Consider the following 26,718-nt stretch of genomic DNA (forward strand, 5'->3'; position numbering starts at 1 on the left):
ATCGATCCATACCCTGATATAGCTGCCATATAAACCGATCTGGGATCTTGAGTTCTTGAGCTTCTAGAGAGCGCAATTCTCATGCGACTTTGTACAACGGCTTCTACCATGGCCTTCAACATACGTGTGCAATATGGTCTGAATCGATCTATAGCTTGACACAGCTCCCATATAAACCGATCTCCCGATTTGGCTTCTTGAGCCCCGAATCGGACCATAACTTGATATAGCTCCTCCTCCTCAGTCCATATTCATTATTCTTTGTTGGCTTGAATAGAGATACTGCGCAAGGAACTCGACAGATGCGATCCATGGTGTAGGGTATATAAGATTCGGCCTGGCCGAACTTAGCACGCTCTTACTTGTTATATATAATGGGGATGGAGAAAAGTCGACGATAGCTTTCTATTTAACTAATTTGTAAACAACATTTTCAGCAATACTCATTTTTTATTTTTTTTTCTTTTCTTGCAGGTAAGCCAATCATCGTTATTGACTTTAACGTGAGTAGTTTTCATAGCATATTTTAATTATATTTGTACTGTAACATGTGTACTCTGAGTACAGGAAGTGCTTAACAAATTATAATACCGACTTTAAAATTATCATTGAAATATGGGAACAAATACGTGTCTCACATGATCTCTTAACTGTCGGCAGAAATAGAAACGGATGATTATTAGAAGGGGGTTCATGTAACAAAAACAATCACCAGCCATCCTTATCTGCGCCACCTCTTAGTTGCCCCCATTACAAGGTTGCAAATGTTCATGTTTAAAAATTATAAGTTAGGGATTTAATTTAGGCCTATTCCCCAAATCCACCAAATCCACCATTTTTGCATTATTTCCACCTTTTCTGCATTAACGCACACCTTTACATATACATATGTGCCCAAAAAACCATATGCCCTTTACACTCAACGTATGTTAATGACGAAAAAAACACTAAAATAAAAAGATATTCTCAAAAAAATCGCACACACATACATACCAAATTAAATGTGTTTTTTATGCATTTGGTTTTGGCGTTCTACGTTCCGCGCTCTGCGGGACAGCCAAAGCTAGACTAATGAATGTTAAAAATGGGAGCGAAATTTGCTTGACATATTTGATTTAAACAAAAAAATCATATTGGGAAAACCAAAATGAAGTAAAGTTTGAACGAAAACTGTTTGCCAAAAAAATTTACTACACATTTAAAGCTCAAAGCTACAATTATTCAACATTTTATTTTATTTTTTACCCACCATCATAGAAGGGGGGTATACTAATCTAGCATGTCCGCCTATGACGCTGAACGCCTGGGTTCGAATCCTGGCGAGACCATTAGCAAAAATTTTCAGCGGTGGTTTTCCCCTCCTAATGCTGGCAACATTTGTGAGGTACTATGAATGCCATATAAAAATTCTCTCCAAAGAGGTGTTGCCATGCGGCACGCCGTTCGGACTCGGCTATAAAAAGGAGGCCCCTTATCATTGAGCTAAAAAAACTTAAATCGGACTGCACTCATTGATATGTGAGAAGTTTGCCCTTGTTCCTCAAGGGAATGTTCATGGGCAAAATTTGCAATTATTGATCGTCATGACATCGATCTAGCCATGTCCGTCCGTCCGTTTGTAAAAGGAAAGAGTAAAGCTAGCCGCTTGAAATTTTGCACAAATACTTCTTATTAGTGTAGGTCGGTTGGGATTGTAAATGGGCCATATTGGTCCATGTTTTGATATAGCTGCCATATACACCGATCTTGGGTCTTGACTTCTTGAGCCACTAGAGGGCGCAATTCTTATCCGATTGGAATGAAATTTTGCTCGACGTGTTTTGTTATGATACCCAACAATTGTGCCACATGTGGTACAAATAGGTTCATAACCTGATATAGCTGCCATATAAACCGATCTTTGGTCTTGACTTCTTGAGCCTCTAGAGGGCGCAACTATTATCCGATTTGCCTAAATTTTGTACGACGTGTTTTGCTATGACTTCCAACAACTGTGCTAAATTAGGTTCAAATTGGTCAATAACCTGATATAGCTCCCATATAAACCTATCGAGGGGTCTTGATTTCTTGATCCCCTAGAGGGCGCAATTCTTATCCGATTGGAATGAAATTTTGCACGACGTGTTTTGCTATGACTTCCAACAACTGTGCTGAATTAGGTTCAAATTGGTCGACAACCTGATATAGCTGCCATATAAACCGATCTTGGGTCTTGACTTCTTGACCCATTAGAGGTCGCAATTCTTATCCGATTTGAATGAAATTTTGAATGAACTGTTTTGTTATGATATCCAATAACTGTGCTCAATTAGGTTCAAATTGGTCAATAACCTAATATAGCTCCCATATAAACCTATCTCCCGTTTTTCTACCCACCACCGAAGGATGGGGGTATATTAATTTTGTCATTTCGTTTGCAACACATCGAAATATCCATTTCCAACCCTATAAAGTATATATATTCCTGAGCAGCTATAGCCCCCATATAGACCGATCCGTAGATTTAGGGTCTTAGGTCAATAAAAGCCACATTTATTATGCAATTTTGCTGAAATTTGGGACAGTGAGTTGTCTTAGGCTCTTCGACATCCTTCGTCAATTTGGTTCAGATCGGTCCAGATTTGGATATAGCTGCAATATAGACCGATCCTCCGATTTATGATCTTAGGTCCATACAAGGCGCATTTACCGTCGGATTTTGTCAAAATTTGGGACAGAGAGTTGCGCTAGGCTCCTTGAAATTTGAGACGGTGAGTTGTGTTAGGCCCTTCGACATCCTTCGTCAATTTGGCTCTGATTGGTCCAGATTTGGATATAGCTGCCATATAGACCGATCCTCCGATTTAGGGTCTTAGGCTCATAAAACGCCACATTTATTATCCGATTTGGGTGAAGTTTGGGAGAGTGAGTTGTCTTAGGCTTTTCGACATCCTTCGTCAATTTGGCTCAGATCGGTCCAGATTTAGATATAGCTGCCATATAGACCGATCCTCCGATTTAGGGTCTTAGGCCCGTAAAAGCCACATTTTTTATCCGATTTTGCTTAAATTTGGGACAGTGAGTTGTCTTAAGCCCTTCGACTTTCTTCTGTAATTTGGTCCAGATCGGTCCAGATTTGGATATAGCTGCCATATAGACCGATCCTCCGATTTAGGGTCTTAGGCCCGTAAAAGCCACATTTTTTATCCGATTTTGCCGAAATTTGGGACAGTGAGTTGTCTTAAGCCCTTCGACATCCTTCTGTAATTTGTTCCAGATCAGTCCAGATTTAGATATAGCTGCCATATAGACCGATCCCTCGATTAAAGGTTTTGGACCCATAAAAGGTGCATTTATTGCCCGATTCCGCCGAAATTTGGGACGGTGAGTTGTGCTACTCCCTTCGCCATTCTTCTTCAATTTGGCTTAGATTGGTCCAGATTTGGATATAGCTACCATATAGACCGATCTCTCGATTTAAGGTTCAGGGGCCATAAAAGGCGCATGTATTGTCCGATATGGTTCACATCGGTTTATTTTCAGATATAGATATATATAAAAAAAACAATATTTTGTTATACACAATTGAACAATGACTTGTACTTATTAGTATTTGGTCCAAATCGGAACATATTTCGATATAACTGCTATGGGGCATTAGGTATGCATTTTTCACCGGATTTTGACGAAAGGTGGTTTACATATACACCCGAGGTGGTGGGTATCCAAAGTTCGGCCCCGTCGAACTATATGCCTTTTTACTTGTTTTATTTAATTACACCAATGACCATTCGAGTATATGTCCCTCCTCTTTGGTAACTCCTTTTTTATACAGAAAGTGCCTCCAAGTTCATTAATTCTCAAAACTTTAGGTGATATCACTGCTCTGCTGAACTTACCCTCCTTCTTCTCAAGTACTCCTGAGGACACATAGTTATGATGGCCTAATGGTTTATTGATGTTAGCTATGGCCCTTTGGTATGTGGTACGTGTATGAATAAATTAAATATTTATAATCCATTTATTCTAATTGTATGTGGATTAATATTTTATCGTCAAATATGACATTGTAAATGTGACCGACAATAATAAATAATGGTGATCCTTATGAACATCCGCAACATGAGTCTCTCCCTCCCAATGATTGACAGGTATTTTGCTGTTTTACATACTATTGCCGTGTAGTTAGCTTTGGATAAATAGAAATAATAAAAATCACAAGTTGTGACACTAGTAATGTAAAAACAAATATGAACAAATTACTAGAGCCACTTTCCTTTCATAAGCGTTTTCAATTATTGTACTTGTATTATAAATAGAACACATACTTCTATATAACTTTAATAAGGGGGCTTTAAGTAAGGACCTCCCATAATATTTTAATAATTTTTTGTAGTGAAGTTTGTGCCTTTAATGGTTGTATTGTATTCAAGTTTTAGGCTCAATGACAATGGACTCCTTGTACATTGCCACGTACTCAATATTATTGTTTGGTGGTATAACGGAAGATCTGAACCCCGGCAGTGTGTCGGTATCAGTCTGCAACATATTGCTGCTTGTCACTGAAACTTCCATTGGTAAAGCTAGGCTTCACTGGCGGCTGGGTTGCGAATGTTTCCGACAGAGGCCCTTGATTCGGGGCTTGATGACAAGACCGATATCATCTCATCTTCATAAGATTCTCCTCGACAATCTAACACGCTCCTTCGAAAAATTTTTTAAGCTTGTAGCGGGTACGGCTCGTAAGACCAAACAATCTTGGTGGACAGCAGGAGGCTTTTAACAAGGATCATTCGAAGAGAATACGACTGAGGTCTGTTGCAAACATCGTAGAACCCTGGTCAGGTTCAAGAAGGAAACGTAGGAGAACGAAGAATAGTTCATAAAGGAAATTCTGCGCAGAACCGGTAGGCACTAATGATATGTCAACGTTGCCTAAAGTGTTTGCTATGAATTCCAGCATGCCAAGCTCTCTGAATGGGATGGAACTACTGTAGCTGATGTATTTCCCAGTTACCAATTCTTAGAATTGGTAACAATTCCCGGAACCAGTAGCGATTCGCAGAATCGGTTACCATTCCCAAAATCTGTAACGAGACTCAGCATCAGCAAAGATTCCCATAATCGATAAGGATTTCAAGAATCGATAACGATAATCATATAGGTAGCGTTCCAAAAAGTTAACAATATTCAAAATAGACTACGATTACAATTCCGAGATTCGGGAACAATTTTAAAAATCGACTACGTTTCCCAGATTTGGGAACGACTTCCCCAATCGCAAACGAGTTCCAGAATCCGTAAAGATTCCCTGAATCAGAAAGGACTCCTGAATCGGTAATGATACCAGAATCGATAACGATTCCAGAACAAATAATGAGATTCCAGAATCGATAGAGAAAATAGAATCGATAACAATTCCAGAATCGCAAACGATTCCAACAATCGGTTACGTTTCCCATTTTCGATAATGATTGCCATAGTCGTAGCGACAGAAAGTGATTTTAAGAATCGGTAGCGATTCCAAGAGACTATAACGAGTCCAAGAACCTATACTGATTCCCAGAATACATAACGATTCCAAGAAGCTATAGCGACTCGCAGAATCCATAACGATTCCAAGAATCGATAACGATTCAATGAATTGATAACGATTCAATGAATTGATAACGATTCCATGAATCGATAGCGATTCAATGAATCGATAACGATTCAATGAATCGAAAACGATTCAATGAATCGAAAACGATTCAATGAATCGATAACGATTCAATAAATCGATAACGATTATAATAATCGGTAATTATTCCAATAATCGATAACGATTCAATGAATCCATAACGATTATAAGAATCGATAACTACTCCAATAATCGAAAACGATTCCAAGAGACTATAACGAGTCCAAGAACCTATACCGAATTCCAGAATCCATAACGATTCCAAGAAGCTATAGCGACTCGCAGAATCCATAACGATTCCAAGAATCGATAACGATTCAATGAATTGATAACGATTCAATGAATTGATAACGATTCCATGAATCGATAACGATTCAATGAATCGAAAACGATTCAATGAATCGATAACGATTCAATGAATCGATAACGATTCTTGGAATCGATAACGATTCAATGAATCGATAACGATTCAATGAATCGATAACGATTCAATAAATCGATAACTACTCCAATAATCGAAAACGATTCCAAAATTGCATGCGAATCCCACAATCCGAAGCGAATCACTGTATTGGTAACGACTTCAGAATCGCTATGGATTCTAGATTATAAAAAACGATTCCAAGAATCGATAACGATTCCAACAGTCGGTAACGAACTCCCATAATCGTTGCGATTCGATGAATCGAAAACTGCTCCATAAATAGAAAGTAATTCCACGAATCGGTAGTGATTCCCATATTCGATAACGATTACAATAATCAATATTGACCCCAAGTGTTGATAATGATTCAATGAATCGATAATGATTCCAAGAATAGATAACGATTCCAAGAATAGATAACGATTCCAAGAATAGATAACGATTCCCGTCGTCGATAACTATTGAAAGAATTGTATCGATTCCAAGAAGCGGTAGCGATTTCACGTCCATAACAATTTTAAGAATCGGTAATGATTCAAAGAATCGATAATGATTCAAAGAATCGATAATCATTCAAAGAATCGATAATGATTCAAGGAATTGATAATCATTTAAACAATCGATAATGATTCAAAGAATAGATAACGATGCAAAGAATCGAAAATGATTTATAAAATTGATAATGATTTAAAGAATCGATAATGATACAAAGAGTCGACAATGATTCGAAAAATCGATAATGATTAAAAGAGTCGATCATGATTCAAACAATCGATAATGATTCAAACAATCGATGTTGTTATACCCACCACCGAAGGATGGGGGTATATTCATTTTGTCATTCCGTTTGCAACACATCGAAATATCCATTTCCGACCCTATAAAGTATATATATTCTTGATCAGCGTGAAAATCTAAGACGATCTAGACATGTCCGTCCGTCTGTCCGTCTGTCTGTTGAAATCACGCTACAGTCTTCAAAAATAGAGATATTGAGCTGAAACTTTGCACAGATTATTTTTTTGTCCATAAGCAGGTTAAGTTCGAAGATGGGCTATATCGGACTATATCTTGATATAGCCCCCATATAGACCGATCCGCCGATTTAGGGTCTTAGGCCCATAAAAGCCACATTTATTATCCGATTTTGCTGAAATTTGGGACAGTGAGTTACGTTAGGCCCCTCGACATCCTTCGTCAATTTGGCCCAGATCGGTCCAGATTTGGATATAGCTGCCATATAGACCGATCATGCGATTTAGGGTCTTAGGCCCATAAAAGCCACATTTATTATGCGATTTTGCTGAAATTTGGGACAGTGAGTTATGTTAGGCCCCTCGACATCCCTCGTCAATTTGACCCAGATCGGTTCAGATTTGGATATAGCTGCCATATAGACCGATCCTCTGATTTAGGGTCTCAGGCCCAAAAAAGCCACATTAAGTATCCGATTTTGATGAAATTTGTGACAGGGAGTTGTGTTAGGCTCTTCGACATCCTTCGTCAATTTGGCCCAGATCGGTCCAGATTTGGATATAGCTGCCATATAGACCGATCCTCCGATTTAGGGTCTTAGGCCCATAGAAGCCACATTTATTATCCGATTTTACTGAAATTTGAGACAGTGAGTTGTCTTAGGCCCTTCTACATCCTTCGTCAATTTGGCTCAGATCGGTTCAGATTTGGATATAGCTGCCATATAGACCGATCCTCCGATTTAGGGTCTTAGGCCCATAGAAGCCACATTTATTATCCGATTTTACTGAAATTTGAGACAGTGAGTTGTCTTAGGCCCTTCTACATCCTTCGTCAATTTGGCCCAGATCGGTTCAGATTTGGATATAGCTGCCATATAGACCGATCCTCCTATTTAGGGTCTTAGGCCCATAAAAGCCACATTAATGATGCGATTTAACTGAAATTTGGGACAGTGAGTTGCGAAAAGCCCTTCGACATCCTTCGTCAATTTGGTCCAGATCGGTCCAGATTCGGTATGAAAGGTGGTTTACATATATACCCGAGGTGGTGGGTATACAAAGTTCGGCCCGGCCGAACTTAACGCCTTTTTACTTGTTTAATGAATAGGAATGGATTCCAAGAAACGATATCGTTTCTAAGAATCGACAACGATTGCAAGCATCGATAACGATTTCGGGAAACGATGACGATTAAAAGAATCGATAACGTTTCCGAGACTCTGTATGATTCAAAGAATCATATCGATTCCAAGAATTTGTAACGATTCTAGAAATCCATGAGAATTAAAAGAATCGATGATGCTTTCAAGATTCAGTTACTATTCCAAGAATCGGTGACGATTCCATTCATCGATGACGACTACAGTACTCGATAATCGGAAACGATTTTTAAAATCGGTCGCAATTCCTATTGTAAGTTATGCGACTATCACCATGGGTTACGAGAGATGGGTTAAGGGCTAACCAAAGGAAGACGGGGCTGGTGCTCTTTACGGGATTTTAGACTCCTGTTCTTCGACGGTCAGAACAGGAAAAAGCAGTGTGGAGGCTAGAAGCTGACAGGCACTGTGGACTTTTTGCTCCTACGTATAGGTTAGGTTAGGTTGAAAGCAGGGGTTGGATATTAATCCGCCCCATGCCACTATGGGCATACACCTAAGCCATTAATCAGCTTGTTGGGCGCTCTAAAAAATAAAATTAAAGGAAATCTAAGTTACGAATTCCTTGCTATTTACAAAATCCCTAATTGCTTTCCGAACCACGCCTCTAAGTTGATTTATCTGGTATTGTGTCCCCACTAAAGTGGCGGTGTCTTGTAGCCTTGAAAGCCGGATAATGACATAGGAAATGATCCAACGTCATCATCCTCCCCACATGCCCTACACATGCCCTACACATGCTATCACTTGTCGCACAGATTTTACATTAGTGAGCTGGTAGTCCTATGTGTCCGTTTATGATACCGAGGTCTGTACTGACCTCCTTCTTATTTCCTTTCAGTTATGGCCTTGTCTTCACATGATACGGATCCCATCATAGGTTTTTCGCCATCCTACCCACCATTTCGCTGTTCCACAGAGTTGCATGCGCGTTCGTTGCCCACGCCCTAAACTTGGACTGCGTTGACCCGAAAGGCTTCGGGCTAACCAAGTTTATTGACGGCAGTCCTCTGGCCTTTACTGCCAAATCGTCTGCTCCTGCGGAGTATGCACGGTAGGAAGTGGAGACCATTGCAAGACCAGTGCTGGATTGTGTGGCACTGTTACAGTGGAAGGTTGTGAAAAGGAGAACTGAAGTCAGCGAGTAGCGGCAAATTTTTAGAGACTGCAAAATTTGCCCATGAACATTCCGTTAAGGAACAGTGGTAAACTTCTTACATATCAATGACTGCTGCCTGATGAAAGTTTTTAAACTCAATGATAAGCAATCTCCATTTTATAACTGAGGCCGAAAGTCGTGCCACCGTAAGGCATTTCTTTGAGAAAAGTTTTTATAAAGGGTGATTTTTTTGAGGTTAGGATTTTCATGCATTAGTATTTGACAGATCACGTGGGATTTCAGACATGGTGTCAAAGAGAAAGATGCTCAGTATGCTTTGACATTTCATCATGAATAGACTTACTAACGAGCAACGCTTGCAAATCATTGCATTTTATTACCAAAATCAGTGTTCGGTTCGAAATGTGTTCATTCACCGTAACGTTGCGTCCAACAGCATCTTTGAAAAAATACGGTCCAATGATTCCACCAGCGTACAAACCACACCAAACAGTGCATTTTTCGGGATGCATGGGCAGTTCTTGAACGGCTTCTGGTTGCTCTTCACTCCAAATGCGGCAATTTTGCTTATTTACGTAGCCATTCAACCAGAAATGAGCCTCATCGCTGAACGGTGAATGAACACATTTCGAACCGAACACTGATTTTGGTAATAAAATTCAATGATTTGCAAGCGTTGCTCGTTAGTAAGTCTATTCATGATGAAATGTCAAAGAATACTGAGCATCTTTCTCTTTGACACCATGTCTGAAATCCCACGTGATCTGTCAAATACTAATGCATGAAAATCCTAACCTCAAAAAAATCACCCTTTATATCTCACAAATGTCGCCAGCATTAGGAGGGGATAACTAAGGTTGAAATTTTTTGTGTGATGTTCTTGCCAGGATTTGAAACCAGGCATTCATCGTCCCAAGCGGACGTAGCGCAGAGTTTAGCAACCTTTGCGCTATGGTGGCCTCCAGACTGTAGTGCGGTAATAATCCAGAGAGAGACATACAGACAAATATTCCCCTTTCTAGCATTTCTTTCAATTTCGGTTAAATTCCTTTCAATCATTTCAACACCTTACCTTTGTGTCATTTTTACTAATGTCCCAGAAAAAAGTCTTGACCAAGAGACATGCTAGCAGAAGTGAAAACAATTTCGAGTTGTACTAAATCAACTGTCTGGGGACAAGCAACGAAAATAGCCACACATACATGCCAACCAAATTATCGTGTTAACCAGTCAGCTGGGCAAGAGACGCCATGAGCTTCTCAAATTCACACATAATCAAACATCTGTGTATGAATACAGGGCAGTATCTAAAAATACATCAGCGGGGGGTGCAATAACCCCCTACCCATTTGCTGACTATTTCGACATCGCGTGACATGCCAGAGACACAGTTTAAAGTTATGACGACTGGGTATGTTATCGTGCCGCCAGCTATCCACCTGAAGTTAATGGCCACGCAATGGACGTTTTATTTTTTATTTTAGTTTCTTTTTTTTTTCCTAATAAAGACAGCCACTACAACTTAATTTTATTGCCCTTCTCTAATGGGGTGGTGGATAGGGGCATAGTAAAACATAAAGGGTTATCTAGAAAAGCCATCCAAAAATGTGGGTTATGTGGCAAATAAGCAAAAACGCCTTTAGTTGAGCTAAACCCAAATCCTTATGGATTGCATTTTTTTTTTGACTATATAATTTTTTGATATCGGGAGGGGGGGCGGACTCTCCCCCTTACCCAAAAAATACTACCCAAAAATAAAAGTGGACCGATCGGGACAATATGGGATTCAAATGAAAGGTATTCAAGAGTAGAGTACGTATTTCATAATAAAAGTAGGGTCCCAGGACTTGGGGGGCCGCCCCAGTCCCAAAACCCCTTAAAATAGGTTTATTTGAAGATCATGATAATATGGGAACCAAATGAAAGGTAATCGAGAGTAGATTACGAATATGGTCAGGAAGTAGGATTAGGCTTTATAATTTGTTGGTATCGGAAGGGGGCGGACCCTCCACCGTTACCCTAAAAACACCACCCAAGATCAAAAGTGCACCGATAAGAACAATATGGTCAATCAAATGAAAAGTATGCGGGAGTAGATAACGAATCTGGCATACAAATTCATGTCGAAGTATAGGGGGTCACCCCAACCCGGCAGAACCAATTTTCTCGAAATTTTTGCATATTGTGTAGGTTGGTCTGGAAGGAAACATAGGCTATATATATTTTCGGAATCGGAAGGGGGACGCACCCTCCCCCTTATGCCAACAACACAACCCAAAATCTAAAGTGGACCCTGTCGGTCAGATTTTCTCGAAATTTTCGTATATTGTGTAGGTTGGTCTGGAGGGAAACAAAGGCCATATAATTTTTCGGTATCGGAAGGGGGACGGACCCTCCCCCTCACACAACCCAAAATCAAAAGTGCACCGATCGGGACAATATAGGTATCAAATGAAAGGTATTGGAGAATAGAATACAAATATGGTATTAAAATTTGAGGTTAAGTACCCATTGGGCCTGTCTAACCCCAAAACTACCCCAAACCAACATATTGGAGGTTAATTTCAATGTGGGGCTCAAATGAAAGGTATTCGGGAATAGATTTCGAATTTGGCATACAAAATCAGATCGAAGTATAAGGGGTCACGTCTGAAAGGAAACATAGGCTATATAATTTTGCGAAATCGGAAGGGGGACGCACCCTCCCCCTTATGCCAACAACACAACCCAACATCTAAAGTGGACCCTGTCGGTCAGATTTTCTCGAAATTTTCGTATATTGTGTAGGTTTGTCTGGAGGGAAACAAAGGCCATATAATTTTTCGGTATCGGAAGGGGGACGGACCCTCCCCCTCACACAACCCAAAATCAAAAGTGGACCCTGTCGGTCCCATTTTCTCGAAATTTTCATATATTGTATAGGTTGGTCTGGAAGGAAACAATGGCCATATAATTTTTCGGTATCAGGAGGGGGACGGACCCTCCCCCTTACACAACCCAAAATCAAAAGTGCACCGATCGGGACAATATAGGTATCAAATGAAAGGTATTGGAGAATGAAATACAAATATGGTATTAAAATTTGAGTCTAAGTACCCATCGGGCCGTCCCGACCCCAAAACTCCCCCAAACCAACATATTAGAGGTTCATTTTAATATGGGGCACAAATGAAAGGTATTCGGGAGTAGATTTCGAATCTGGCATACAAAATCAGATCGAAGTATAAGGGGTCACGTCTGAAAGGAAACATAGGCTATATAATTTTGCGGAATCGGAAGGGGGACGGACCATTCCCCTTATGCCAAAAACACAACCCAAAATCTAAAGTGGACCCCGTCGGTCCGATTTTCTCGAAATTTTCGAATATTGTGTAAGTTGGTCTGGTAGGAAACAAAGGCCATATAATTTTTCGGTATCGGGGGAGGGACGGACCCTCCCCCTCACACAACCCAAAATCAAAAGTGCAGCGATGCGGAACAATATAGGTATCAAATGAAAGGTATTGGAGAATAGAATACAAATATGGTATTAAAATTTGAGTCTAAGTATCCATCGGGCCGTCCCGACCCCAAAACTCCCCCAAACCAACATATTAGAGGTTCATTTTAATATGGGGCACAAATGAAAGGTATTCAGGAGTAGATTTAGAATCTGGCATACAAAATCAGATCGAAGTATAAGGGGTCACGTCTGAAAGGAAACATAGGCTATATAATTTTGCGGAATCGGAAGGGGGACGGACCCTCCCCCTTATGCCAAAAACACAACCCAAAATCTAAAGTGGACCCTGTCGGTCCCATTTTCTCGAAATTTTCATATATTGTATAGGTTGGTCTGGAAGGAAACAATGGCCATATAATTTTTTGGTATCGGAAGGGGGACGGACCCTCCCCCTCACACAACCCAAAATCAAAAGTGCAGCGATGCGGAACAATATAGGTATCAAATGAAAGGTATTGGAGAGTGGAATACGAATGTGGTATTGAAATTTGAGTCTAAGCACCCATCGGGCCGTCCCGACCCCAAAACGACATATTGGAAGTTCATTTCAATATGGGGCTCAAATGAAAGGTATTCGGGAGTAAATTTCGAATCTGCCATACAAAATCAGATCAAAGTATAGGGGGTCACGTCACCTTTCAAAAATGCCATTAGACCCATTATGACTATATGATACTTGGCTGAGCAGATTTTCTTAAAATTTTCATAGATTGTGTACGTTTGTCTGGACGGAAACATAGGCTATATAATTTTTGGATATCGGGTGGAGGCAGACCCTCCCCTTACCCCAAAAACGCCATCCACATGCGAAAGTGGTCCGATGGGCACAATAAGGGTATCCAACGAAAGTTGTTTGAAGACCTGAAAACGAATATGGTATTAAAATTGGGATATAAGTACCCAGCAGTCCCCTCTCCCCAACCCCAAAACCTCTCTAAACACATATATTCGAATTCATGTCAATATGGGACTCAAATGAAAAGTATTAGGCAGTATATTACAAATATGGCATAAAACACTGGGTCCAAGTAAAGGTAGGTCGCCCACCCCCAAATACCCCCAAATGGGCATATTAGCCGTCCATGGCTATATGTGACTCAAATGAAAGGTATTAGGGAGTAGATTACGAATACGACATTAAAATTTGCTTTCAAGTCTAGGTGTCGCTTTTCCTCCTGAAGATACGTCAAATCGGTTATTCGACCCATTATGACAATATAAGACTCAAATAAAAGTTATTTGAGAGTAGAAAGCGAATTTGATATCCAATTTTGGAGCCAAGTGTTTGGGGGTACGCTCTAAAGCACCCCCTAAACTGAACTTAATTTCTGCTGGGAATAATGAACGACTTTGATATCTATTTTCAATGCAAAGTGCCGGTGGCCGCCCCAGCCCCAAAGCACCCTCCAAACTGTTCATATTTACCGGCCATGGCAATATGGGACTCAAATTAAAGGGATTTGGAAGTGCATCACGAATTTGGTATCCATATTTGAGTCGAAATGTCAGAGGTGTCAGCCCTCGCCTAATGAGATAATTACCCTAGGAAGAACATTACCATCAGGAACCGAGAATGAGTTGCTTTTCGATTCAAGTTTAAACTCAATGATAAGGGACTTCCTTTTAATAGCCGAGTCCGAAGGGCGTCCCACAGTGCAACACTTCTTTGGGGAAAAATTTTTAAATGACCATGCATGGCTTTGTACCTCGCAAATGTGGCCAACATTAAGAGGTGATAAACACCGCTTTGTCCGATGTTTTCACCAGGATTCGAACACGTTCAGCTTCATAGGCTACAATGGCACGAATTCGATATCCGCATTCAGGGCGAAGTGTACTCACCCTAAAATGATATTAGAGAGTTGAAGAAGGAGCAGCAGAGCGGGCCCGGTTCGGCTAGTAGATTATAAGAAAGGTCTGAAAGATCTGAGGGTATCGACCGATTCAGATCACACTAAATATAGGTATAGCTAAGAACTGCGCATTCCAGGAGGTTTGTGACTTGGAGACAGTGTTTCGAAGTAGGAATTTTTTCAACATTCCCATCACTTGTTATGCCTGATAACCACCCTATGAGATTAACTTTTTCCAAGCAATGCCTTGTTAGTCATAGCACCCCAATTCCATATTCTTATCTGCAACACATTGAAAAGATACCCTGCTACCTTGAAACCCAATACTATAATTGGTATTATCGTTCATGCCCTCTCCAATATCCTGCTTATCAATGGACACCCATCCTACTGTTCATTTAGTATTTCAAGGCAAAAGTTTATCATATCAAATTTATGCAATATTTTCGATATGGTTTTGACTGTCATTGACAATCAAATTTGTCTGGATTAGATTAGTGAGGAGCATTCATTGTTCGTTCGTTTATGGCAACGACCAAACACTGATGTCATTTGGAACAAATCATTGTGTGGTGTCACTTCACAACATTGGACAGCAAATACTCTTTGCATTTGCATTTAAACCATTTGCTTTGTAATAAGCCCGCAAACAAATCACATTTGCATCATCAAATCATTCTTCATTTTGGACGAAAAATTGTATACTCAGCTATTCCATTGTTATCGGTCTCTGTCTCTGGTTGTGGGTACTGCATTTTAAGTTGTAGATGATGGGGTAGCCAAAAATGTGGTATTGATGACATTGGTCATAAGCGTTAATGCAAATCAAACTGATTTGGGTGCTACCAAATACAAGAGGAAAATTTCAAATTAAAAATTGATACTAATTGAAGTGGTATCCTCACTCATAATAAGTTAGACATTTAGGTTCATTGCGATGCTAGGATATAGCTTTTGGAGTAGACTGGGACTTCGTTTAGGTTAGATTAGGTCAGGTAGAAAAGAGGGTGCGGATATTAGTCCTCCCCATGCCACATTACACAAACACCTAAGCCAGTAATGGGCTTGTTGTGCGCTCTTAATACTAGCAAGTAAAAGAGTGTTAAGTGAGACCAGGACGAATTTTATATACCATTCACCATGGATCGCATTTGTCGAGTTCTTTTCCCGGTGACTCTTTTTAGACCAACAAAGGATAAAATAAAAGAATTGTTATGCTATTGGAGTTTTATCAACTTATGGTCCGATTCGGAGCATAATTGAATTGAATGTTGGAGACCATAGACGAAGTCATTGCGTAAAATTTCAGCCAAATCGCAAAAAAGTGCGCCCTTTAGGGTCTCAAGAAGTAAAATAGGGAGATCGGTTTATAGGAGATCGGTTCATATCAGGCTATAGATCGATTCAGGCCATATTTGACAATTGTGTTGAAAATCATGAGAGAAGCCATTGCACGAAATTTTTGCCAATCCCGATAATAATTGCGCCCTCTAGAGGCTCAAAAAGTCAAGATCTCAGGTAGGGATATCAACCGATTTGAACCATATTTGGCACAGCAGTTGGACGTCATAATGAAACACGTCATGCACAATTTCAGTCAAATCGGTTTTGAATTGCGCCCTCTAGTGGCGCAAAGAAAATATTTTTCAAGATAATAATTGCGCCCTCTAGAGGCTCAAGATGTCAACATCCCCGATAGGTTTATATGGCAGCTATATTAGGATATAGACCGATTTGAACCATATTTGGCTCAGTAGTTGCAAGTCATAACGAAAAAAATTTCAGCCAAGTCGTTTTTTGAATTTCGCCCTCAAGATTCAAGATAATAATTGCGCCCTCTAGAGGTTTTGAATTGCGCCCTCAAGTGGCTCCAGAGTCAAGATTCAAGATCGGTTTATATGTCAGCTATATCAGGTAATGAACCGATTCAAACCATACTTAGCATAGTTGTTGGAAGTCATAGCAACACACAAGTTGCAAATTTTGACCATGAACATTACACTAAGGAACAGAAGCAAACTTCTCACATATCAATGAGCGCAGTCCGATTCAAATTTAAGCTCAATGATAAGGGGCCTCCTTTTGATAGCCGAGTCCGAACGACGTGCCGCAGTGCGATACCTCTTTGAAGAGAAATTTTATATGGCATAGTACCTCACATATGTTGCCAGCATTATGAGGGGAAAACCACCGCTGAAAAATTTTTTCTGATGGTCTCGCCAGCATTCGAACCCAGACGTTCAGCGTCATAGGTGAACATGCTAACCACTGCGCAACGGTGGCCTCGAAAAAGAAAAGAACCTAACATAGCTCCCCTATAAACCCCCCATATAAACCGGAAGCCGCAATTTTAAAATGAAAGAATGCCCCAATTGGTGGGCAATTGACTTGTGTCCGGTAAATCTTAACTGTAAATGTTTGTAAAACGAAATAAAGCCCCACAATTTAAGTTGGGGCTTTGTTTCATTTCCAAATATTGGGTCTTTTTTCAAATGAAATTAAGCCCAAATTCTTAGAAATGGTATAAAGCCCCAAAAAACAAAATAAGTCCCCAATTATCGTTGTTTTTGTTTCATGTATAATAGTTTGGGACCTTATTTCATTTTCTGGTTGGGGCTTTTCTGCATTGGGACCTTATTTCATACTCCCTATTGGTTCAGATTTGGATATAGCTCCCATATAAACCAATCTTCATATTTGACTTCTGGAGCCCCTGGAAGGCGCAATTTTAAAATGAAAGAATGACCCAATTGGTGGGCGATTGACTTTTGTCCGGTAAAACTTTAAATGTTTGTAAAACGAAATAAAGCCCCAAAAAAAAAGTTGGTGCTTTGTTTCATTTCCAAATTTTGGGTCTAATTTCATATAAAATTAAGTCCAAATTTTTTAAAAATGGTATAAAGCCCAAAAAAAAAAAAAAACGAAATAAAGCCCCAATTATGGTTGATTTTGTTTCGTGTATAAAAGTTCATATGAAATTAAGCCCAAATTTTTAAAAATGGTATTAAGCCCCAAAAAACGAATAAGGCCCAAATTATCGTTGGTTTTGTTTCGTGTATAAAAGTTTGGGCCTTATTTAATTTTCTGGTTGGGACTTTTCTACATTGGGGCCTTATTTCATACCGCCTATTGGTTCAGGCTATAGCTCCCATATAAACCGAACTCCCGATTTGACTTCTTGAGCCCCTTGAAGCCTCAATTTACATCCTATTTGGCTGAAATTTCGCACATAATACTGTACACCCTTTGGGACTTCCAGTAGAATTTCTTTGGATTCCTGCCAATGAGCAAAGTTGGCATCGTCTCCGTAGCAGACAACTTCAAAAACCCTCTCCAGTTTGAATAATAGCCTACAAATATTCTTTTACCGATTTTTCTTTTTAACTGCAAATCTTTCCTTTAACAGATGTCCTTTTGCGAGTGTATTTCATAGCCTTTATGAAAATGGTGTGCCGGCCTCAGCACATGAGGCATTCCCATTCTCGCCAAATTGCATGTAATTTAGCTATACCAATAAAAAAAAACGTGAAAACAAATTGTAACCAAATATTAAAAATATATATCATAATAACACATGTAAATGAGCGTGTGTGTGTGTGTGTGTGTGAATATGAGTCCTTGCATGGCCATAATGTCCATTAAACATTAGGTTGACACTCATAGGCAGAACTGCAAGTCATTGGAGATATGGCTAAAACTCAAGAGTCCATTAAGGCAAACTGAAACAATAAACCATCCACCCTAATCCTCACATACACACACACACACACACACTCACACACACATACACATTTAAATTACTCTTACGAAATCTGTAAGCAAAGGCATGTGTTTTGTGGCATGTTAATTGTAATTGTCACATTCACGTAGCAAGGACGACTGTGACGACGACCGTCATTGTGCTTGCAACAACATTTTTGTTTGAACGTTGAAAGGTTATTGCCACATACCACATTGGTTGACTGTTTCCTAATTTTATTTCCGTTTTACTTGAATTCATTTCAATTGCTGTTGGTATAATTTTTCCATAACAATAGCAGCAATGGCACTATTCTTGTGGGTTAAGGGTCTCAACTATGACGTGATGTCTTGAGAACACATGTTGGTTGCCGGCGGCGATATATTCAGACGATACCACATTCTGAGGAAACTATAAAAACCACACAACTAAATACCAGGGAAAATCTCTCCCTCTCTCTCTCTCTCTCTCTCTCTCTCTCTGGCGGCAGCCATTAAATCCAATATCAATCGTGAAATAGCCATCACCACCATCATCATCATCATCATGGTGGCTGCAATGTTGTGGCACATAAAATTCCATATCGCTTTTCTGGAGTTCAATGTTTGCCATCACGAAAACCTTTTGCCTTACAGGCGGCCAATGTGAATCGCAAATCTGAGTAGGAGTTTACGCTTTAATTGAAACGTTTTGCTTTAATAAAAATACTAAAATACTGCTTTGTCGATTATATGAGCTGTTTCAGGTACTTTGGGGGCTAATAAAAGAATATTCTTTGGCAACGAGAACGATAGTAGATGGGGGGCAATTATTAAGGCCATCAACAACTTTTTGGGTAGACTTGAGGTACCAACATCAATAACAAATTCATAGAGGTTGTAGAATATAGCAGGTAGGCCATTTGTGGCAACTCCTCCGACTCTTCCTCCTTAATGAGGGAGATAAAAGCCATATTTGACAGTTTTGTTAGATGTGTGTGTGTGTGTAGTTTCTTAGCTTTTGGCAATGTTTAAAGAAAAAGTCATGACAATTCTGTGGTTTTTCTTCAGAAGTTTTAAGCAACTGTATCAACTTTTGACCCACTAAAGGGCCACATAATGCAATCGAAAAGAGATTGGGAAGAAACATACCAAATTTCATGTGGTGGCCACGAAAAGTGTGTGGTCCTCCAGGCCCTTAGCCCTGCAATAGTATCAGCATCATGTTTTTTGCTCTCAAATACCATTCCTTTAAACCCCATATTGCCACTACTTTAAGGGGAGTTTGTAGGATCAGGGAGTCCCCTTAATACTTGGACCCAAACTTGGTTATCAAAATCGTTTTCTGTTCACAAATACCTTTTGATTTGAGCACCCTATTGCAATAGTCAGCAAATATGTGCGGCTTTTTGGGGTGGAGCCCACACACTATCCATATCATGCTCCACTCTCTTTGAGCCCCAAATTAGGGTTGCCCAAAAAGTAATTGCGGATTTTTCATATAGTCGGCGTTGACAAATTTTTTTCACAGCTTGTGACTCTGTAATTGCATTCTTTCTTCTGTCAGTTATCAGCTGTTACTTTTAGCTTGCTTTAGAAAAAAGTGTAAAAAAAGTATATTTGATTAAAGTTCATTCTAAATTTTATTAAAAAATGCATTTACTTTCTTTTAAAAAATCCGCAATTACTTTTTGGGCAACCCAATATAATGGTGAGCAAATACGTCCTATTTGGGGGGTTGTTTTGGGCTTGGGACTTCCCCTTGACAGTTGTTCCTGATTGTTGATATCAGATTTGTGCTTCACTCTCAAATATCTATCGTTTGAACCCTGCGTTTCCATAGTAGTCAAACATGTTCAGTTTTGTGGGGGAGGGGCCACTGAGGGACCTGGGCCTGAAAATATACATCACAGCCGTGTTCTACTCTAAAATACCCCCAATTATGGGTTGTTTTGGGGGATGGGGTGGCCACAGAGTGAATTGGCCCTGAAAGTATACATCACAGTCGTGTTCTACTCAAAAATACCATCCCATTTTGGGGTGTATGGGCGTGGGGAGGTCCCAAAGACACTTTTTCCCTAATGTTGATACTAGATTCGTGCTCTACTCCCACATGGTCGGTAAATTTGTCCTCTTTGGGTGCGATTCGTATTCTTCTTTTAATCCAGCTCCAAATTGTCATGTTCGATATATATGTCCGATTTGGAAGGGGGGGGGGGGGGGGTGTTTTGGGGCATAGAGTGGTTCCCTAGGTTAGGTTAGGTTTAAAAGAGGGTGCAGATATTAATACGCCCCATGCCCCATGGGCATACACCTAAGCCAGTAATCCGCTTGTTTTGCGTTCTATTAACTAGGGTTGCCCAAAAAGTTATTGCGGATTTTTCATATAGTCGGTGTTGATAAATTTTTTTTCACAGCTTGTGACTCTGTAATTGCATTCTTTCTTCTGTCATTTATCAGCTGTTACTTTTAGCTTGCTTTAGAAAAAAAGTGTAAAAAAAGTATATTTGATTAAAGTTCATTCTAAGTTTTATTAAAAATGCATTTACTTTCTTTTAAAAAATCCGCAATTACTTTTTGGGCAATCCAATATAAAGATACCTCTATAAAGAATATTTTAAGTAACGAATTCCCTGCTACTTTCAAAATCCTTAAATGTTTTCAACACCACTCTCCTAAGTTGCTTTAAGTCTGATTTTATGTCTCCACCTAAGTGCAGGTATCTGTTAGACGCGAAAGCCGGGCAACGACAAAGGGAATGCTCCCACGTCTCATCTTCTTCCCTGCATGCCCTACACATGCTATCGCTTGCCGCACCGATAGTCCTATGGGTCCCTTTATGATAACAATAGCTTCCTACTTCCTTCCAGTAATAGCCTCGTCTTCTTACGATCTGTATACCCCCATAGGATTTTCGCTGTCCTACCGACCGTTTCGCTCTTCCACAATATTGCATGCGCATTCGTTGCCCACTCCTTTAACTCGGACTTCGTCGACCTGAAAGGCTTCGGTTTAACCAAGTTTAATGACGATAGTAATCTGGCCTTCACCGCCAAATCGCCTGCCCCTTCATACTCACTTACTCCGTTATGGCCCGGCGCCCAAACGATGCGGATTTTGCCATCCTCAGAGAAGGCGTTAATCTCCTTCTTCCACTGCAAGATTGTTCGTGACCTTACCGTCCTGGTTGTTATTGCCCTTATGGCAATTTTACTGCCGGTAAATATGTTCACACTCGACGCCCGCGCGTTAGTACCACACCACTTCAAGATCTCAATATCTGGGTTATCAATGTAGAACCCCAAGCCCACTCTGTCCCGGATCTCCTCCTGCCTGCAGGACTGTATTATGGTCAGGCAGTCTAAAACAGATCTCAGTCTCTGGGTTCTCAATGTTGAACTCCAGGCCCACTCTATCCCGGATCTCCTCCTGTGGGACTGTATTATGGTCAGGCAGTCTAAAACAGATCTCTGTCTCTGGGTTCTCAATATAGAGCCCCAGGCCCACTCTGTCCTCTACCCTGGATCCATACCCGTATTATTTGTAAAGACTCAAGAAGTTAAATCGGGAGATTGTTTTATATGGGAGCTATGTCAGGTTATAGATCGATTCGGACCATACTTGGCGCAGTTGTTGGAAGTCTAACAGAACACCAAATTTCAGCTAAATCGGACGATCATTGTTGTTTCCAGGTGCTCGAGAAGTCAAATCGGGAGATCAGTTCATATGGGAGTTATATCTGGTTGCAATTGCGGTTAGGGGAAAGTTTCCCAGCACTCCAAGGAGATATACTTCAGGAAGATCTACGTGCTACAGCGCAGTGGGCTACCAAAAGTGGTCTAGGTATAAATCCGTGCAAGACAGAAGTATTTCTTTTCAGCAGTAGATATAAGTTGTTTACAGTGGAACCTGTCTTCTTGAGAGGAGAGAACATTCCATTTACAGAAAAAGCAAAATATCGGGGTGTTTTGCTGGACAGGAAAGGGCAGGGTGGAAAGGGCAAGAAAGGCAACTCTTGCCCCATACACCTGCAAGAGGGCCATTGGGAAAAGTTGGGGGTTTAGACCGCGTATCATGCATTGGGTATATACTGCAGTTGACAGACCTATAATGCTATATGGTGTTGTGGTCTGGTGGACGGCACTTCAAAAGTCAACCTACTGCTTTATACTTCACCGGATCCAAAGGATGACTTATTTGGGCATCACAGCCGCACTGAGGATGACACCATCTGATGAACTGAATTTAATGCTACATCTTATGCCTCTGGACATTGTGGCTAGACAAATTGCTGCGACCACTGTCGTGAGGTTAAGGGAGCTTTCTCATTGGGCATGTGGCGGCTACGAACACTGTGTTATCCTTGATACAATATTCGGTGTGTCAGGCAGTATGGATTACACCCTACCTGAGCCGGTTTTTGATAGAAAGTACTGTAGCACTATTCCTGATAAAACCGATTGGAACTGCGATATCCTTGGTTACAGAAGTTACATAGACTTCTATACGATTGGTTGTAAACTAAACGACCAGGTGGGCTTTGGGTGTTCTCTAAAGATATAGAACTGGTCATAACTAACAGGTTATAAGACCACTGCAGTGTGTATCAAGCGGAGATCCTTGCAATTAAGGAAGTCATGAAATGGCTAAGATATAACATCATTACGACGTTTGGCATTAATATCTTCTCAGACAGCCAGGCAGCCATTAAATCCCCGGAGAACGTATTTCTGAACACAAAAACCTCCCTCGACTGTCGCAGATCTCTCAACGATATGGCCGAACAGTTAAAAATTCACCTGTTCTGGGTGCCGGGCCACAGAGATATTCCAAGGAATTGTAAAGCGGACGAGCTTGCACTGGGAACCACCCTACACATTCCAGGGTTACTGGAATCTGTGGATATGCCTCTAGCGACATGAAAGCTAAGTTTTCAGGACCAGGACCGAAGGACAACGATTGATAGATGGTCACAAAGAGGGGGGGCTGTGAGCATTCCAGAACTATGTGGCCTAATCTAGACTCGAAAAGGTTGTTGTTGTTGATGTAGCAGTGTTATACACTGAGGCGGCTGCCCTTGCCGATGAGGTACTCCATCGGGTCAATCCGGTACCTACAACCGGTTGCCATAGAATTGACTCGAAGAGGTCTACCCCTTTGCTGTCACGGGTTAGAACAGTCGTCTCAGTCATTATGTCCGTCATGACAGGTCACTGTCTTATCGGAAAACATGCCGACAGACTGAAGGTTGCCATCAACGAGTTTTGCAGAAGCTTTAGGGACATCGAGGAAGAAGAGACTATAGAACACCTTGTGTGTGCGTGTCGCGCACTAGCAGTCAGAAGGAGTGCCGCTTTAGGTTCTCATTTCTTTGAGAACCTGCCACATAGCGGATATGAACACTCGCAAGTTATTGGGCTTTTAAAGGCGATATGGATGGTTCAACGGTAGGAACTAGAAGGCATCTTCCTTCATCTGTTCCTGTGGTATCACAATGGACGAAAACGTCTAAGTGAGTCTGATGACAGACTGCGACTTAAACCTACTCTAACCTCACCTATATCAGGCTGTTTACCGATTAAGTCCGTACTTGGCACCGATATTAGAAATCATAACAGCACATCTTATGCAAATTTACAGCCAAATAGGTTAAAAATTTTGGCTTCCAGGAGCTCAAGAAGTCAAATCGGGAGATCGGTTTCTATGGGAGCTATATCAGGTTATAAACCGATTCGGACCGTACTAAGTACATTTATTGAAAGTCATAACAGAACACCACATGCAAAATTTCAGCTAAATCTGATAAACATTATGGCTTCCAGGGGCTTAAGAAGACAAATTGGGAGATCTGTTTTTAAGGGAGCTATATTTAAATCTGAACCGATATGACCCTTTTGAAATCCCCAAAGGCCAACATCAATTATAAGTATCTGTGCAAAATTTTAAGCTGCTATCTTTACTCGTTCGATCGCTATCGTGATTTTGACCGACGGACGGGCGGACGGACGGACGTGCGATCGGACGGTTATGGCTGGATCGACTCATAACGTCGAAAGGATCAAGAATATGTGTTGTTTATGGGGTCGTAGACTAATATTTCAAAGTGTTACAAACGGAATGACTAGATTGGTATACTCCCATCCTATGGTGGTGGGTATAACAATTGGGAGTTGATATGGTTCAATCTCGGAACTTTGCCGCGGGTGGTCTTGAATTAAGGCATGGTTCTTGAATTAAGGCAAAATGAATCTTGCCATTGTAAATTTTTTGCACAATCAATTTGTGTTAGTTTGTATGTTCCTTATAGACTCAGAAACGGCTGAACCGATTTGCTTGAAATTTTCACAGATGGTGTATAACAATCCCTTGGTGAAAATAGGGTACCATATTTTTTAATATCTGTAGGGGGGCGGACCCTCCCCCTTACCCTAAATTTCCGAAACGCCAGATTTCGGAGATGGGTGGTATGATTTAAGCAAAATTTTGTGTGCTCTCTTATAGTAACCTTCAAACTAAAATTCAATGTCCAAATTTCGGATGGGGTACATAGGGGGGCGCCCCACCCCTTAAACCTATCACATATGTATATATACACCAATCATGACAATATGGGACTCAAATGAGAGGTATTTGCGAGAAAAATACAAATCTGATATCCAAATGTGGGACCATGTTTCTGGGGGTCCACTCCAACCCCAAAACACCCCTAAAACAGGACTTATTTACTGACCACCGCAATATGGGGCTTAAATAAAAGGTATTTGAGTGTAGAACACGAATCTAATATTAAAATGTGGGACCAAGTGTTTCGGGGGCCGTTTCTCCTCAAAAACATGCCCCAAAGAGGACAAATTTACGACCAAAGCAATATGGCGCTCAAATGAAAGGTCTTTGGAGGTAAAGCAAGCAAGAATCTGATATAAATTTTCGGGAAAAGTGTCTATGGGGCCACTCCATCCCACAACACCACCCAAATAGGGAGTATTTGCTGACCATTGCAAATTGAGGCGCAAATAAGAGGTTTTTTAGAACACGAATCTGATGTATATTTTCAAAGCCAAGTAACTAAGTGGACGCCCCATCCCCCAAACCACCCCCCAAACCATCCCCCAAACCACCCCCCAAACTCAACATGTTTGGCGACTATGGAAAAATGGAGCTCAAATGAGAGGTATTTGGGAGTAAACTATGAATCTGATATCAACATTCGGGACCAACAGTCTGGGGGACGTCCCACCAACATAACAACCCCCAAATAGGACGTATTTCTCACCATGACAATTTGGGTCTTAAAGAGAGTGGAGCTCGCTATTGATAATTTTTAGGGCCATATCTCTTAAATGAAAGGTATTTGAGATTAGAAAACGAATTTGATATCCAATTTTAAGACAATTGCAATGTAGGCTTCATATAAATGATATTTGAGAGTATTTCACGATGCTGAAATTTTTTAGGGCTGAGAGCTTCTGGATGAAAGGTAAAGGGGAGCAGTGCGCAAAATGTATACCCACTTTCGGGACCAATTTTCTGGACCAATCCCCTTTCTCATATGGGGCTCAAATATAAAAAAGAATTGTGTAAATTTTCAGCTCAATAACTCTTGTTTAAGAAAACTTTAGTTTGATTGGAAGGGACAGATAGATGGTCATGGATGATTGTCTTCGAATTTTACGACGATCAGGGATATATTGGGTTGCCCAAAAAGTAATTGCGGATTTTTCATTTAGTCGGCGTTGACAAATTTTTTCACAGCTTGTGACTCTGTAATTGCATTCTTTCTTCTGTCAGTTATCAGCTGTGACTTTTAGCTTGCTTTAGAAAAAAAGTGTAAAAAAAGTATATTTGATTAAAGTTCATTCAAAGTTTTATTAAAAATGCATTTACTTTCTTTTAAAAAAGCCGCATTTACTTTTTGGGCAACCCAATATATAAATAACTTGTGGGGTCGGAAAAGGTCATATCGATGTGTTGAAAATGGAATGACCTAAAGAATATACCCCCATACTACGGTGGTGGGTATAAAAAGCGGTGCTGAAGGCTCATTAGTCGTTGGTTGGAAGATGCAAAGGACTTTTTGGAAGCATGGCATAGACTATGGGGCTTTCCTGGTTGCCGGACCATCAAGATTTAGCGGATGGCAGATTGTGTTTACCATGCTACATTCATATTTGGATCATCCTCTTTCCGAGGTCCTTGATAAGATATACGCGTTGACCACGCGAAGGGTTTGAGCTGGTGCTGTAGATGTTCAAATAGGAGAATTGAAGTGGCTTTAAAAATAGGGGGAAATGGGATTTTTCTGGGTT

At 40.5% G+C, this 26,718-nt stretch overlaps 1 protein-coding gene across 16 annotated transcripts in view; it reads left to right on the plus strand.

The window, feature by feature from the left end:
- Window positions 1–26,718, plus strand: part of LOC106089068 (small conductance calcium-activated potassium channel protein) — a 965,076-nt gene that overhangs the window by 99,500 nt on the left and 838,858 nt on the right. Inside the window, exon 2 of one of the 16 annotated variants that reach the window (XM_059367763.1) lies at window positions 475–503. The exons of the other annotated variants lie outside the window; for them this stretch is intronic. The gene's annotated coding sequence lies outside the window, so the exon portion shown is untranslated. The remainder of the gene's footprint in view (window positions 1–474; window positions 504–26,718) is intronic. 16 annotated transcript variants of the gene reach the window in all.

This window comes from Stomoxys calcitrans, chromosome 4 (assembly GCF_963082655.1).
Source record: "Stomoxys calcitrans chromosome 4, idStoCalc2.1, whole genome shotgun sequence".
In the NCBI taxonomy this organism is placed as follows: domain Eukaryota; kingdom Metazoa; phylum Arthropoda; class Insecta; order Diptera; family Muscidae; genus Stomoxys; species Stomoxys calcitrans.